At 43.9% G+C, this 18,027-nt stretch overlaps 1 protein-coding gene across 4 annotated transcripts in view; it reads right to left on the reverse strand.

Moving 5' to 3' along the window:
• The window catches only part of znf536 (zinc finger protein 536), a 195,035-nt gene that overhangs the window by 125,442 nt on the left and 51,566 nt on the right, over positions 1–18,027 (reverse strand). The window contains exon 1 of one of the 4 annotated variants that reach the window (XM_024295205.2): positions 12,258–12,388. The exons of the other annotated variants lie outside the window; for them this stretch is intronic. The gene's annotated coding sequence lies outside the window, so the exon portion shown is untranslated. Of the gene's footprint in view, positions 1–12,257; positions 12,389–18,027 lie in introns of those variants that run through there. 4 annotated transcript variants of the gene reach the window in all.

The following is an 18,027-nucleotide window of genomic DNA, read 5'->3' on the forward strand; positions in this document are numbered from 1 at the left end:
AGATTTTACATCAATTCAGATTGAGATGTTTCTCGACTGAAGCCGGTTTGTCGGTCGCTGACCTGAAGCTTCAGAAGTTAAAGAGTCTGAGGTGGAATCAGGAAGGAACCTAAGACACGTGTGTCAAAGTCAAGGCCCGGGGGCCGGATCCGGCCCTCCAGATCACTTATTTTATTTATTAGCTATTATTAAAACTATTATTTAGTTTTAGTGTGTTCAATAAATGTTTATCCTGTTCAGCCTGCGACCTGAGATGTTTCCTGTTCTCCTTCCTGCTCTGCTTGCTGCTGATTGGCTGACTCGGGTGACTGACTGATCACACCTGCTTCAGGTGTGTCCTGACTCCAAAGTGGAGATGTTTGACCGTCATGTCAAAACGAGCTGCCCAGCAGGGTGGTGGCAGATTGATGGTGTGGGCTGTGAGGACCAGAGCAGTTCTGAAGTCTGAAGTGGACCACGAGATCTTTGATCCAGAATGCAGAGTGAAAATGTCTGATTATAAAAAGCAGGTTTGGGGGGGGGTGGGGGGTCAATGTGATCTGATTGGTTCAGATCTTCACGTCGGAGTCAAACCGCGACTGACCTTCCGCCATATTCATTACATCATTAGGTTTCCTCTTCATTGACTTTTCATTGTTTATGGGAGAGGCATGGGGGGGGGGCTCTCTGATGCCCCCCCAGCAGGTTTGCAGTGTCCATCACGGGGCATTTATCCAGGCAGCCCGCCCCAGGACTGTTTCCTTCCTTGCAACGACCTTAAATCTTAAATAACTTTCACTATTTTACTGTCCATAAAAATATATTTTGTCAAATTTATACAAGTTAAAAAAAAAATCACAAGATAACATCGGGCCATCAATAACAATAAAATAAAATGATCTGGAGGGCCGGATCCGGCCCCCGGGCCTCGACTTTGACAAGGCTGATGTTGTCTTCTATTCAAAGTCAATGGTAGCTGTAGACTCTATTTCCACATTTTCAGGCAAGACCACTGATCTTTTTTGTTTTTTAGAGGACGACAGTGGTATTTGTATGTGTGTTCGACATCAGATCAGACCAGAACACCTACAGGTAATCAGATTACTAAGCAGAGAAAAAGAAACTAACCAGGATTTATCTTTTCAACAATATAGTGTTCCCCTGGAGTTCCTGCTCACTTTACCTCCTAAACCCCTCGTGTTCTGACAGACCCTCTCAGATTCAGATTTATGTGCAGCTTTAAGCTTCACGTGAGAACAGCCGGAGTAAAACTCTGAGCTGCAACAAACATCACAGGACGAGAAAATCAGAGTTTAATTACATCAAGCATATCTTCAGCATTAAACCTGCCTCTGAGAAAGATGGGTGATTGCATCAGTAATGCATGCATGCCACACGCAGTCGATGTTATCTTGCAGGTTTTGTTTTCCAGAGAGTTGCACGGTTGAAAAAAGAAAAAAAAGCTGCAAAAACAGCAGGTCACTGGCTTTTTAAGTTGGGTTTGTTGTGGCAGCAAATGAGATGTGGAGTGACTGGCAACTGCGCCTGAAAGGTCACATCAGAAAATGAGAATCATGCCTTCACTCATTTGTTTTCCCTCCTCTCCTCTTTAAAGCCACTTCCCCTTTAATCTCCACATGCAACACTTAAGGGTTTGGAGTTCTGCAGAAAAACAAGCCGGCTTTGATTCGGAGACGAAAGAAGTTCAATGACAAATAGAAACGCTGCTTTAGTTCTGCTGAAAATAGCCGGATCTGCCTTTTACGGCTGCAGGTTCCTTCAATCGCGGAGCGGCAGAAGCATCAGACAAACCCAAAGGTTGAGAGGCGAGAAGCATCTTTTGACAAGTAACAGGCTTTTTTCTTGTGTGCCTCAGAGCGCTGCTGTCAACTGATGTGTGATTAAACCACTTTAACCTCTCTGGGCTGTGGAGCCTCATGGCTGTGTTCACATGCACAACACTCCGCTCTCCCTTTAACAAGACCGACTCCAGGAGACGGATGCCTCTGAGCCGTTTAGGCTTCAAATGCTCCCTCATTTAGGGAGTCATCGAGTCTGGGAGTCCTCAGGGATCCGACTCGGAGCCTGAAGAGTTCGTCACAAACTTTAGAAGCTGCAATCTGCACATCTGTGAGCGGAGAAAGATGAGAGCCGAGCGATAAGAATCAGTCCTCTCACCCTCTGCTCACTCCGACTGCTGGGATTTGAACTCACAACCTCGGTGAACCACCGGATTCATTCCTGCTGAAGGAAACCAGTGTTTACATGGAAACAGCAGCGTGACTTCCCAGAAAATACCAGGAAAAGATCCACTTTAATCTGGAAATGCAGAAGAACGTTGAGGAGCAGAAACGTTTGATCCCCGTTTCTTCTTTAAACACAGAACAAAACTTTACTTTTTACACACTTTTAATGTTTTAACTAAGGAAAATAAAACATTTTTAAGAAATAAAAAGTAAGAAAGTAGTAAAGTAAAAAAATAAAACTTGATTCAACTCATTTACAAACAGCTGAAGGATATTACGCATCAGAAGCTTTTTGAAAGTCGGATTTTCTATTTTTTAAATCAATTCAAGGATTTTAAGTGTTTTTTAATTTTTGATTAAGTTTTTTTTTCTGAAAAATACAAAGTCTAATGATTTTCTGCATTGAAATGATCCTATGTGACACAAGACGTCTTTTATTTTGAAAGTTTTGAAAGGAGGTCATGAAATCTCTAACAAAATTACAAAAAAAAAAGCTTTATTTAATTTTCTCAAGAAAGTTTGTTTCAAGTTATCATAATAGTAACGTTAATATAAAAAAATAATAGGTTTTTGTTTAGTTTGTAAATCATAACTTTATGTTTCACAGCCAAAAAAAAGCCTCAAATCTGACGACAAACCCGAGTAAAAAAAACGTCCGTCTGCTGTGTTCTGACTGTGTCAGAGAACTGGACCGAGTGTGACGTCATCCGCAGAAAATCTAGGTTTCTATGGCAACCACTCTGACCAATCAGGAGCGAGCTTGTTGGGAGGCCACACCTCTAACACTTGACAGAACAGTACAAGAAATCTGTCAAACGTTTTGAACGTTGGATGTAGGGGACAGCAGGCTCCGCCTACTTTTATCAAGGCTTCTTATTGGCTAGTTTTTAACTTGAATAACTTGAAAAGAAAAAAAATCAGAACAAGAACGGTTATTATGACTGAGAAACAGCAGAAATCAATGAGTACCTCATGGTATGATGATTTCGTGATACTTTTATAATTGGTAAAAATCATAACTCACATTACATAGAACACATATTTTTTTGGAAAATATTTCCCCATTTATTTTTGAGCTTGAACACAATCAAAATGTACAACTTGTGCCTTATTTTGTACAACAAATAATAGAGGTTTTTTGTAACATTGCTGAAATTGGTAATATTATATCTTTGACAAGCATCGACACCAAGCCAAGACCACCAATCTGGAAACAGGCGCCCCCTATCTCCCTCCAAAGGAACGTCTGACCAAAGGAATAGAACGTTTTACAGCCTCTTCAAAGGAAAATAAAAGATCGATACTTGGTGAGAACCCATCGAGAATCATTCGCAGACCCCTAGTAATAGGTGTTTCTCTATAGAAGTCTATGGGATTTGGGCTTCTTGGAGCCAGAGGGTACTTCCTGTTTGGAACGCCCGAGTGGGAGGAGTCACTCAGTCATATATAGTTCTTGGTTGAGACTGTCCGGACTGGCTTGTCCTAGCTGCAGAAACATGGCGTCCGTTTGGCCTCATCAAAAGGCCCTCGACTTTGTAAAAGTCGTATCTGAACCAGAGATCAGAAAAATGGTTCTTAAAGGGAAAACAAACCTTAAATCGACTTTTATTTTCGTCTGTTGTCCTCTGTAAATGGGGCTTTAAAAGTGCCGTCTGTTGGTTGTTACCAATTTTTGGACAAATTAAAATAAACTTGTTTAATTCCTGAAAATGTAGTCTAAAACCGTCTGTGTGCTGCCCCCTACAGGTTGAAACGAGGAATTGCAGTTGAATTTTGTGATTGGTCAACTGGTCCAGAAGTTTGACGTCATCATGCTCTGTGGCTACAGTATAAAGGCCCCGCCCATCTTTGATTCTGTATCGGTCTGTTGTTAGCTTTAGCATTAGCATGCCTCGTAGGTGTCAATAATCTACTGGATTGTACAACTTTCTAGTGGACTTGGAAGTTAGCGAACAGAGGTTGGAGGTTAGCATTATATCCAGAGAACTCCGTCCTGGAATTCCACTCGGGATTGTTTGTTAAATACGTTAGCCTTTATTAGCTATGATGCTAGCAGCATGGTACCTCTACATATTGAAGACCCAGCGTACATTACATAAAGAAAACCTAACTCACAATCCAAGCCACACCTCCGCCGCTCAGTCTGGCTCCACTAGCCCCACCCCCTTTTTATCATTTTTTTTTTTTTTTTTTTTAATCTGAACTGAGAATGGAGTCAGCCTCCAACTGGCCTGTCTGGTTACGCTTTAAGGACATTTTGTTTGTTTTTTTTCCTCTGGGATTCACAGACTTTTCTCTCTAAAAACTTTCACTGAAGGAGAAACCGGTTTGTTTCTTGAAACACCGTTTGACCCTCGGGTTCGATTTTGATTCAGCGCCAAAAGAACAAGAACCATCCTGACCGTCAGGAAGTACTCCGGTAGACTATGAGAGTACAGGAGGAGTCAGAGACGCTCCTCCACAGAAAGATCCGAGCAGAAACACCAGGACCAACCAAGGGTTAACTCCCAAACGTGGCTCCTCCCCCCTCGCTCCTCATAACTGGAAGTATAAAACACGGAGGCGATGACTGGCCCGGATCGATAGCATTAGTGCTAATGCTTCGTCGTCATCAGACCGCACACAGACCTCACACGTCCCCGCAGAGCGCTCCCTCCCCTCCCTGACAGAGAGCGCCGCCGGGGAAACGGGGGGCGTGCACGGCGGCGGAGAAAGACCCCGGAGCCGCGGGGACGGTGTGTCACATAAGCTCCATCACCAGGCTGCTTTATTGAGCCTGGCATGGGTCAGACCCCCACTGTCATCTTCAAATATGCCTGCCACCTGCTCCCCCCACACACACACGCCGCCCCCCGCCCCCACAGGCATGGTTAAGTGCACGACTGGCTGAATTGCGCCTGTTTGTGTGTGTTCCCTGATGGAGATAAGTGCGAGCGGTTAGGAGGGAACAGATGTCCGCTGGTGGCGGCTGCCAGGAAGACCCAACAAACACCTTCCTGTCCAAACGCCGCCGCCGCCACGCCGCAGCCCACAGCTGATGGAGACGTTACCCGCTGCACAGTAACAAACAAAATGGCGTCTGTAACAGGATCCGCCGTGAGTGACACCTCTTCAGAGGATGACCTCCGACGACCCCCCAGATGAGTTGTGGTAAGGCCGCCTGAGCGGCGTTTGCGGCTCCGCCTCCTTTGAGCGTGCCTGTGCGGCGTTAACCCTGAGGTTAAAGAGCAATCTGCAGCCAATTAAGCGGCTCGCTACGCCGGCCGGCCTCCACCAATCAGACCTGACGGGATGCTTGGAGAGCGGCGTGTGTGGCGGCCGCGCGTCGCCGCCGCGATGTTTACACTCCAGCTTTGAGCGCTGGTAACAATTACAGAGCTCATGTGAGGGTTTAAAAGTTCACCGGCGAGCTGCGCCAACCTGCGGCGAGGAGGGGACTGCACTTCTGTCGCAGGTCGAACCCCCCCCCACCCTAAAAATGTCCAGAAAACAAACATTAGAAACTCAAATCAAAGTTTCTTCCAGAGGTCAGTGCCCTCCTCCCCTCCCCCTCTGCACCGGCGCCCTCCTTCACCTGCCGCCCCTCCCCCTCCCAGCCCAGGCCATCCATCAGCGGCGAGCGGCGAGGATCAGGCCCGGAGTAATGAGCCGTAAGCCCCCTTACACGTGTTGATGCGCCACTAAATAAGATCAATTTACCTTGACTACCGCCACCGCGCTCCGCCGGCGGCCCGGGGACCCGCCCCCACCCCCGCCTCAAACACACCTCTCCTTATCCTAACCGGTGCGGTCAGAGCAGATTTCCGCTGAAAGAGGACCCCTGCTCTCCCCCGTGTGCGTGGCGGCATGCGGCGGGGGAGGGACAGCGCCGATCCGGTTACTCACGACAGACACAAGCGATTGTTCTCCGGTTACAGAGACTTCACTGTCGAGGGTGGAGGCCATCAGGGAAGCCTCGCTCCGGACGGTTGCACCTGATCTGTGAGCTGGGGGGTTATCTCCCCCTTCAGAGGGCACACAGACTTACTCTGAGGAGGACGGAAAGGAGGAAGCTGAGGTCTGTGTCACGGGCGGACGCTTAACTGAGCACAGAACCGGGCTTCGGCGGCGCCGCCGGGCTGGAAGAGGACGCCGCTCATTATGAGACGTCTCTTTTACCCACCAGCTCTCCATCGCTCCCGCCGCTGCGGCCCCCCCATCATCAGTGCACTTGAACCCGGGCATAACAATGAGTTCACAGAGACGGAGAAGTGCCGAGGCCTTAATTGTATGTATTTAGTCACGCAAACAGAGGCAATGGCCTGAGAACGCCTAGTTAGCCAATGACATCATTTAGCCACACAGCCACTTTAACTCAATGGGGGCTGCGGCATTGTCACTATATGCCCCCCCCTCGCCTCTCTCTCTGACTCTAATATCCAACAATTTAGTCGAATGCTGCGGCGGACGTCCAGACTGAGCTCAGAGAGACACGAACAGAGATGTTCCTATCAACACGGGGGGGTCAGGCTGGAAGAGTCCACTACAGACACAGGAACCGTCATGAAACATGTCAGAATGAAGCAAAACTGAACTCCATCCGTAAGAATTTTAGTATTTGAAGGTGATTGGTTCAAGCAGAGTTCAGGGAGATGTTCTTCCAAGAAAATGTTATGTCCGGATGAAAATGAAGCAAATCAGTTAAAGTCCAGATTAGTGAGAAATGCTGGAGATAAAAACATGAAACACGACTTCATCAAAATCATACGTTCAGGGAAATGTCCACAGAAAGACGTAAATCAAATGATGCTTTCTTTAGTCAATGTTCACAGTTGACGACAACTATACAAAGGAGCTATAAGGCCTCATGTTTAAAGTTAAATTAATAAACGTTAAACTACGTTGAATTTTTTCAAACGTTCAATAGCATAAATGTGATTTATGCTAACCATAAAAAAGGCGGGAAAATTCAACTTGCATCGCACAATTTCGCAAAACTCCTGTAAAAATATTTACGAAAAATAAAAATAAAAATTACATTTAAAGTTTTGTTTTTCTATTATTTTACAACTTTTAAAATAATTTATTTTCAGGTCATGAACTAATTTAAAGTCGTGATGACGTTACTAAAGAGGCAGAGTGAGTAACTTATGAATAACCCCAAAAAGGTATTCAGTCAGACTCTGAATACATTTGGTGAAAGATCTATATCTTTGAATGCATCCAGGTGTTGTCATGACAACCATGTGGGCGGGGCTAACATAAGCACCTGAAAAACAGACATTTGTTTTCAGTGAGACTCATAAAAGTCTCCAGACGTCTCCATGAGTCCCAGACTGGAACGAATGAGTAGTCGTAGTCCACAAACTCAGGGAGAAGGTTTCCAACCAAAGTGGGAGGAGCCAGCAAACAACCTCAGTTTCTTACTGTTGGGATTAAACCTCCAGATTACGCTAAAACCAGAAGAAAAAGTAGGTGGATCTCCCCATACTTCCTGTCACGTTTGATCCAGCAGCCTTTCCGTGGAAACATAAACATTAAAAAATGTCCCCACACATATCATACAGTAGGGAAACGGCTGGTAGAGCGCGGACGTTAGCGCGCCTGAGTTGCTCGCCACAAAGACGGACGGCGAGCGCTCGGAGTGGAGGGGTGGGATGTCAGCACTTGAAAAATCAATCCCCATCTGGGCTCATCTCACACAAAGGACGGCATCTCTGTAGCATCTTTCATTTGGTGCCTCTCCGTTCTAAGTGAACACTTAACTCCTCGCCGCATCCGCAGCTGGAGCGGCAAATCAGAGTCCAAGCGGAGGACCTGTTTTCGCCGCGCCTATCTAAGCCATTAGGGCCGATGCTATGTGAACACACTGCACCAAGGCTGGCGCGCAAGGTCACCAAAAGCAAACAGGGATAAGAGGAAAGAAAAGCAAAGATTGGTCTGCTTGAGTTGGCTCCTCAGGTCAATGAGTTTAGCTCCCATTCACCAAAGGACCTGTTTTCTTTGCCTTTTTGTCATGAGAAAAGTGAATCTAAGTGAGTAAAAATAAGTGTGGGAGTTGAAAGCATGTGTGTGTCTCTTTTCAGTCGCACCGCTGTGAGAGAAATACCAGCGGCGGGGGCTGCTGATGCAGCGAAAGCATTTAATACTCGACAAACAGTTATCTAAGCCCATGTCCAATAGCTAGACACCACTGTAATGTGACCTACATACTAAACGAATGGGATTTTTTTTGTATGACGGCCGGTCGGGGTGTGGTGCACGGTGGGGTTTAGGCGTGAACACAAGTCATTCAGATGTCAGTAAAAAGACGACAGAATATTCCCTTTTGACCGCCCCCCTCCCCGTCTAGAATGCAGCAGAACACAATGTGCCCTCCTGGGCATTGAACACTCCCTCCTTTGATAATTCCCACTCCCTGGAAACAGGACTCGCTGTGGATTTTAGGGCCTTCGGAATGAGGCAGAAGGACGGTAACTGTGAGGAACGCCAACCTGAACGCAAAATCGCCAATTTGGGCCAAAACGAGGAGAACATTGTGTACAAATAAGAACGGATGATTCCTACGGTCACATATACCAACATATATGAAGCTAAACAGGTAAGAAACCTGCTGCTGCTTCTGTTCCTGGAGGTGAAACGGTTTGACCTTTGAACTTCTCAAAAGCTTTTTCCCTCCCTGGAGCTTTCCAAACTCCCCAACCACAGATCTGCCCCCTCTCCAGGTTCCTGCAAACACCTGGATCATCACACGAGGTCAAAGCTGTTGCATAAGTTGAACCTTTTTGATGCAACATGGCAACTTCATGGTTAGAAAAGGCGTTGATGATAATCACTTTTTTTTTTTTCTTTTTGATCTGCAAAAACCTTCAGAGTTTCATAGTCAGCCCTGAAATGAACTCAACACCTCGTGGTTTAATGTCAGCCTGATGACAATGTGGCGGCGGCAGCTGTAGTCTTTGGTTGTTCAGACGCAAGAGACACAAAAATCTGCTTTCATCAGCTCCAAACAGGAATCAAGTTGAACGGCTGTTAAAGACCCCCCCCCCATCTCCCCCGCCTCCTTCTTTTTGTTGATTCAGAAGAAAAAAAAACAGTTTTTGATATTTTGATGCTAAACTACACCAAATTGTAAGATTGCAGAGAATGAGTGCTTGGGGGCCGAACACTGAACCCTGTGGGACTCCAGAAGTAATGTCCATACAAAGTTTGACCTGAAGTCACACGTCTGCACCAGCTGTTGGAATAGTTACGCTCAAACCATGTTGCTTTTTGTTTTGAGTGAATGATCTACGATCCAAAAGGTTTTTTTGAATCCATGAACATCTCGTCTCCTCGCTCCTGTCCACAGAAGATCTTCAGTGATGGCAGGTCTGGGTTCTAAAGATGTCCTCCATACAAGTCTCCAGACTTTCAAGCATATGAGAATGTAACTGAAAAAATAATCAAGAAAGTGTCTAAAAAATTAACTAAGAAGGTAACTGAGAAAATATCTAAGAATGTAACTGACAATGTAATCAAGAAAGTCACTGAGAAAGAAACTGAGGAAGTATTGAAGAAGGTATCTAAGAAACTATGTGAGAAAGTATCAAAGAAAGAATCGGAGACAATAGAGACTCGAGTAAACTCAAGTCTACCTGCTGTTTCTCACTTTATCTTCTACTCAATTATTGGCCAGATTTGAAGAATGGATGAAAGAAAGATACTAAAAACATTTCTTTCTCAAATCGTTTAAATTGTTTTCATCTGCAGATGTTTTTGTTTTTAATTGTTGACCAGTTTCTATCCTCTTCTTCTTTTGATCTTAAAACATAAAGACTTTAAGAGCCTTTTTTTCTCTGTGCTCGTCTCCTCGTCTGTTTGGTCTTCAAGCTTTGGTCTCACGTTTACAGGAGAACGTCTCGTGTTTTATATTTATGTATATTATTGTCTCTTCACTCTTGTCTCTTCCTTTCGAGTGTATTTTGTTCTGATAGGCTGTAGACATTGTCAATCGATCTTCTCTGTACCGTGTCTCCTGTACAGACTGTGTTCAGTTTGTCAAATCTACACAAGTCTTCAGTTGTGATCAGATGTTTGTTTTCATTCTATAATCCTGGACTCATTGGACTTTAATCTATGAAGGTTTGGACTTGAAGAGTTTGAATTAAAAGAGAAAAGGGTCAAAACCTTCATGTCTGTCTGAGAAAAGTGGGTGAAGTGTGTAGTCAGGAGTTTTACAACCTTAAAACATCTAGAATATTTAAAGAATAAGGACGTGTAATTTGTGGATTTCGTCTTTCCTGGGTTATCTTTAGAACATAACACCTACAATAAACAAGGTACTGCGAAACAAGTATGTGTGGACCATATTTCTTCAGCATTATTTTCATTCTTGTTTTTTTTGGTCTTAACATTCATCTTTGAGCGTCCTAATGTATAAATGAAGAGTGAGAATGACGTTTTGTCCTGTAGCCTTTTTTTCCCTAATTTTTCAGTTAAATAACGATTGAAACGACACGTAGAAACGTCTCTTTTTCTGAGTTTGTTTGATTTGTTTCTGCTCTGTTTTAAATATTCTGGTTGTTCTGAAAACTCGCTGGTCATGCACAGACTCACTTCAAAACCATTTGTTGGGTCGGCTTGAAAACTGATGAATGAATCAAACGCACACACACACACACACACACACTGATGCGCATCAATCTGCCTGGCCACGTCAACAGAGCAGGTGTCCTTAGCAATGCACCACTGCGCTCTTGGATCTGTGCATCACAGACCGCACAGAAGAGAGAGGACAGAGAGACGGATAGATCCGGGCGTCAGCCGTAATGGCGTGATTTGTCTTTATTTGTTTATTTTGTTTGCTATCTGCAGAATTTCGGAGGATTATGAGGCTCTGTCATCAAACTGGAAGTAGCCAGAGCTTTGAGCGTCCGTCTGCTTCCATAATTTCTTTGCTGAAGAGCAGCAGACTCCCACACTCATTTTTTTCCCTCTTCTTCTTTTTTTTGGGATGATAAAAAAGCGGCGAGGAGAAACTAAGCAGAGAAAGATGTACTAAGTAAAGAGCAGGCTTGGCCCCCCCGCTGAGCCGAAGCTACATGCTACATAAATAACCGTTATGAATCACGCTTTGGTCCCAGCCTGCCGTTTCTCAAACCAGATCCAGTTTCTATTTTGACACCGTGTACATTAGTGTTCGTCTGATGCTTTTCTATCGTCCGGGAGAGAAACTGGTCGCTCTTAACCTCCAGGAGTTCATGGGGGGGTAAGCATCAACCAAAACACCGTAGACGCTTCACCTCTACCTTTTCACTCACTTTCAGCCCTAAGAGTCACAATGGCGTCAAAATTCGATCAGAGCGTTTCTTTACAGACGATCCGACCAAAACCGTTTCTTTTAAACAAGCAAAAATCAGGCTTCCATTCACAGAATCTCCTTTGTAAAAACTTAAATACGTCCCAATGTGCCGAGCGACAAAAGGCCTGGAGGATTGTACCACGGGGGCCTGCGGGGGGGCTCCATTCTTCCCCATTCCTCCTTCATTCAGCTCCTTCTTTTGGAGCATTAGGGCGAGCGGCCATTGAGCTACAACCGCTACTATAAAAATGAATCGGGATTAAAATGACCTCACACGCAAAATTAAAGTTCCTCCAATGTGTCGTTTTTATTTAAGGCGCTCTCCTTGGGAACAGGATTGTTTCCTGACAAAGTGGACAAAGAGCACCTTTCAGGGAGCGCCACCCGCAGACAGATTTCACATATCAATCAAAGGAGGGAGTCAGGGGGGTGGGGTGGGGGGTTCCCTCAGAACACAGTATCCCTGCGATGGCTTCTAGACGAGTGTTGAAAATGTTAAGTTTTGCTTGTGTTGAGAGGGACGAGGGGCGCACGGGGGCAGCCACCCACCGAGCCAGCCGCGCCAATTTGAAACCTGATGTTCAATTCCCCGCTGACGCTACACTCATTGTCCGAAACCACAAAGCTGGAAATAATCCTTGGGCTGAGACTGCGGTCGAAGGTCCGGCAGGTCCGCTAATTAAATGTTTGCAGAGGCGAGGCGTACTTACATGACGAGCGAACGTCCACCGGACAAGGGGTCATGACGCTCCTGAACCCCCCGAGGGCCAACCTCTGAGGTCACCCCCGCCCCCCAGGCTCCTCCCGCACCTTCCAACCCTCCATCGCTCCTCTCTGCTCAGAGCCGCTCTGACATTAAAGCAGATCTCAGAGCGGCGGCAGAAAAAAAGCCTTCATGTGGTGCATGTGTGCTATTTTTAAGTAGGGGTGCTGTGCAAGTGTGGAATTGGGGACAAGGCAGCCTTGCACCGGGCCGTGACACAGACTTATGTTAAACCTAATTAGATCATGATAATAGCTTTAGGGCCCCAGTGATCAATGCTAGAGGTCTGTGGAGATGAACTTTCCTTAAGTTTCAAGCTGGTTGTGCTCGTTTTTTATTGGCGCGCCAGTTGGCACGTTTCCACCGGTAGGAATGACCCCCCCCGACAGGAAGTCGTCCCCTCACATTAACGCTGCGACCTTTATTATCAGGAATGTCTTTACAAAACAGTTTCTGCAGACGCTTCACCTCACAGGAAGACTAAAGTTTTCAAGTCCAAGTTAGGAATTCAAGTCCTACACATGCACTCACAAGTCCACGACAAGTGTCCGGTCCTTTTAAAGAGGAAGTCAGTCTGAGGACAGAGGGACGATTCTGTTCAAGTCAGGTCTTCAAAGATGTCTTTAAACTGAAGTCGGAGTTCATTTTTAATCCTTTTAAGATCAATTTCGGCTCACGTCATCGAAGGACTTGAGTTTGTTTCAGCTTTTTTTTTATTGGACTTTCAGGCAAGATCTTGAGAGCAAGTCTTAAGATCTCTGGAGTCCTTATGGGTCAGGACTTCCAACACTGCATAAGACTCAATTCCTAAAATACAGTTCAAATCTCTGGTTAAGGCAGTCTTTGATTGACGTGTTTTGGTTTTAAATTCTAACCAATTCCTTGGTCCAATACCAAACTCACCATGTCACCCCAAATGATAACTCCAAGTTAAACCTGGAGACCAACACTCTCTTAGCTGCCAAACGTTAACAACAAACCACAAAGAAACTGTTCTGACTGAAAGACCGGGACCTGGACCTCTGGTCCTGCAGAAGTCCGGTTTCTCTGGAGCAAAGAGGAAGTATTGCACCAGTTCAGACACTCTTGGAATATTTCCTGATGTCCTTACATTTGGAGATTCGGGAATCATTGAGCATCTCCCATTATGTGTCCAGATCCCACCAAGACGTTCCATCAGCAACATTACAGAGGAGTCTAGTTTACAGCTACAGACTCTTCAGATCACTCTCAGCGAGGACTAAGAGGATTCTTTATGCCTCCATTACTAACTAATGAAATTTGTGTAATGTAATATTTTAACATGTCTGGGTCTGCTTACATGCCAGCTACAGCTTGTATTACTTCTGATTAGTCTTGATATCGGATGCTGTGGGATTCCCTGTACATATCAGCTAAAGTTGGAGCAGTTGTTGCATCTCGACGCCCCCGCTTCCGCCTAAGTACTTCTTCCAACCCCACTTCCCAGGATGTGATGGGGGGTTAAAGTCATCCATCTGTCCATTTTCTAGACCCACTCCATTGCTTTCAGGGTTGCGGGGGGTAACTCAAGCCTGTCCTCCAGGGTTTGGGGAGGGATTACGGCGGGCAGGTCTCTAGACCAAAGACGGAGCACGCTCGCCAGAACCGTCTGTCATAGACTCAGAGGTCTTCAGACAATTAGACGTATTTTTGGAGTTCTTCCATCCTAGAGTTTGGAAGTTTTTACTTTGATCTGACAGGAAAACCAGCTGAGACTAAGACTTTGAACCAAAAGACTTGATAGTTTCAAATACCAACATTTAAACCTTCATAAGATCCTTCACAAGACCGACTGTCTCTGACTTTAGAGTTGATTCAGACTTTGCAGAGTTGAATGGTTGTTTTAGATTAGTAAGACAGTAAAATATTCTTCTGTTTATTGCAATATTTCGTCAGCCGTCCAGTCAGAGCAATAGTCTATACTGATTTTTAAATTTCAGTGAAATTATCGACAGCCTGATCTTTTCAACTCTTCATTTATCGTCTTCGATTTAAAGACCCATTCCGATAATTTTTTTTTTTTTTTAATATGTTCTTGTAGCATAAAAAAGGCAAAAGACTGTGTCCCAGTTCCTTCACTACTCACTACATAGTAAACTATGAAGACCGTTCACCACAATTCCAAAATTGAGTGCCAGAAAAATTTCCCAGAAGTCTTTGCAATAAAACAGTGTGCATTGATGATCACCACTTATATTGACCATAATGCATTTTTTAGTAGTAAGGTATTAGGGCGGGAATTTGGACATAGCCTGAATCTGCATTTCAGAGTATCTCCTCATTCATATCGTTCAAGATCATATTTGTGGTGTAAACAAAACACTGGGCGGGCCATAAGCTCCGCCCCTTGCTGACAAACAGCTCCATGAACGTCTTTGTTTTCCTCATTTGAGCTGGAATCCGGAACAAAACTGCACAGCTGGATGGCTCTGATGAAACTCAGCATTTTTGCTGCACCATTAATGTTAGCTTGGAGGTGTAAGAGAATGCAAACAGAGAGCTCTCAGTTACAGGTGACGGGAACGGAGGGCACAACTCAGAGGTGAATTTCTAATGAACTCCTGCCGCTCTGCAGAAGCTATATCCTAGAAAACGACACAGGTTTTTAGATTTTGGCTAAAAACAGCACCATCCGATTTCAAAGACCATTGGAAACGCTTTTAAATAGGATGATGGTAGAGGGACTTTAAAGGTTTTTTTGGTTGTTGTGTGGAGAACAGAAGCAGATAAAACACAATGTTGTTGAGATTTTTTCTGTTGATTGATCTGAGCTCCAGAATTTTAGCCGTTTTTTCTGTAGAATTGTCTCTTACTCCGGCGGCGGTCTGAACATTCTGGTTACATCTGATTGAAGCGGCTCTTCGGTGAAGGAGCATCATGAAAGGGAAGGCAGAAAGAAGGCTCCGCCGAGGTGTTAAGCTTTCCGTGGCGACATCTATCTCTCGCCACCACCTTGAGGGCATCTTTTAAGCAGAGGAATTTAGCCATTACGTGGCATTAACCTCATTAGAAAACACTCTTTAGCTGCTCCAAGATAAAATTGATTTACTGCTGCCATTTCCACCACTGCTCTCGATCAATGGTTAAACTATCCCTTTTATGGCCCTGTGCACACTCTCTGCTCTTTTCTCCAGTTTTCTTTAACTGCTCTTTAATTTCACCCCCCCCCCACTCTTGTCCTTGTGCCAGGTATGCAGTCACCGAGCGGCAGAGCTGCTCTCACTTCCACAATGCTTCTCATCTGTTTGAAAGTGGGTGGAAACGGCAGATTCACTTGCAGATTCCTTGAACCAATTAAGCCAGAACTTGCTGTCTAAGTGTTCTGAAGATGTTTCCTCTCAGTCAGCCAAATGCGCAGCAAACGCGCAGCACAGCTTCTATCCTAACAACATGTTGGGCTGTTTTTCTCTCTTTTTTTGTTGAAGTTCTTCACCACGCAGGAATGTGATGAGCCGGGGCAGCTGCAGATAGACCGGGGCCGTCGTGGGAATGTTTTCTTTCACATCACCCATCTGGAAGTGTCCGAGCGCGTCGGCGCCGGAGCCGTGTGCAGCAGGTCCAGCACACCTGAGGTTCAGGACAGAAGGGATGTCCACAGTGTCTTCCTCTTCTGGTTTCTCCTCAGGGATTCAGATCCACCAAGAAGTTGGAAGATCCAGATTTTTGTTTTAACTAAAGTTCATAACAAACTGTAGCTTCATGATCCTGGTTTTCTGGTTCTCCCTCCTGAAGGCTCAGGATGAAACTTCAATCCTGGTTTTGTGGAGCAACGCAGAAACACAACTCGAACAGTTTTTCATTTAAACCATTTACCACTAGAGCTAATCAACGTATTTAAAGTAATTTTAATTTAAGTAATTAATAAATTGTAACTACTTCTGAGGTTTCCCATTCTGTTAGAATTCAGCTCACTGTAAACGGCTGAAGAGTTACGGCGGTAGATCGCAGAACATCAATCGCCGGAAATGTTCTATACCACACAGATCTGGGGATTCACCTCAGCGAGTTTTATTCAAGACGATACATTTATTACACTTTTGTTTGTGAATCCAACACTTCTTTACTTAATAGCATAAAAAAGTCTTCAATCAGGAGTTTGTGATAAGAGAACACTAAAAAAACCATCCAACCAACAGGGGAACACAGTGGTGGAAGTGTCATGATGTGACAGAGCAGTACATCCACCTCTGAATAGCAAAAAGTACTACACCTTAAGTTATTTTATTGAGTACCCTCCAGTAAAAATATACTATAGACCATTGGTCCACAACCTTTCTTAAACCAAGGATCGGTTAAAATTGAACAATATTTTCACAAACTTTCCCTTTAACGTCAAACAAGAGGACGCTAGCTTCAGCTAGGTCCGACTTTTTTTTATTTATTTGTTTATTTTAATACTTTAATTTTTTACGATAGTTTCCTCAAAATATAAACAATCTATGTATGTATTCAGCTTGGATTGTTTCTGCCAAGACAAAAAAGCGAACTACATGAAAGAATTGACAAAAAAAAGAAAGAAAAAAAAACACCTGAGTTTTTAGGATAAATAAAGCAAAATAAAATGACACAACCGTCGTAAAACTGATATTCTCGAAATATAATATAAACGTGAATCCATCGTGTCTTCAATTTTATTATCTGCGTTTGTGAAACATTCGAGTCTGTTGCAGCGTGTTAGACAGAGCTACATGCTACACGAGAACTGTCTGGATGATTCCATATGCAGAGGAAGACTAACGGTTTTGTCAGAAATTAGCAGTCTTGTTTTTTTGAAAGTTGAAACTTTCCAAATATGTTTTATTGTTTGTTTTGTGTATTTAGCTTTACTAGCTGTTATGCTATGCTTTAAGTCATGTGTCCAAGACGGATGTTGTAAACAGAATCTGGACATCTTTCAAAATAAAACTTCCTTCAGAATCCGAAAATAAACTAAATGGAAATAATCTAAGTTAGTGAATGTTTTTTTGCTTTTGTCTGTGGCCGGGTAACCAGTGACCCCAGTGGGCCGGGGTTTGGGAACCACTGCTATAGACCATATACATGTAGTGTAGGAAGTATAACGACTGAAAACTTTATAGGAACATTTCAAGTTTATAATAGTATGCATGAAGTAGACAAGTACTCACTTTTACTATGGACTGTGTATACCTGTAGTACACTTACACAGACTAGTTTTTGCAAAGGATGAAGGGTTTGGAAAGTTCTGGTCAAATTTTGGATCAATAACTGACAATTTTTGTTTCTTATACGATAAAACCAGAAAGTTGGTCTGAATTTGAAGGATTTTGTTGACAGAAATGACAATGTCATTTTACAACTTCACTAAAACATCAAACTCTTGCATCGAATAAAAACATTTCATGATCTGAATCCTTTAATGATGAAACTATAAAAGTGAAGAAACTTTTTTCATATTAAGAGGTTTTGTTTTAAGACCTGACAGTCCCATCGACCCGACTGACAAAACTGTTGTAATCAATCATCTTGATGGATTTTTGGTAACAGTTTGTTGGATTTGTTGTTGTTTTCTGGATTTAATTTTGTCCAGTTTAGAAAAGTTCCCATGTTTCCTTGATTTCCTTCGTTTTTCTAATTCTTTAGAACTTTTTTAGGTTTTAGATCTTTTTTTTCTTCAACTTTTAAATATTCTGGGATCATTTTCATTTAACTGGTTCTTTTTTTTTACGACCACCTCT

The sequence above is a fragment of the Oryzias melastigma genome, linkage group LG3 (assembly GCF_002922805.2).
Source record: "Oryzias melastigma strain HK-1 linkage group LG3, ASM292280v2, whole genome shotgun sequence".
Taxonomy (NCBI): domain Eukaryota; kingdom Metazoa; phylum Chordata; class Actinopteri; order Beloniformes; family Adrianichthyidae; genus Oryzias; species Oryzias melastigma.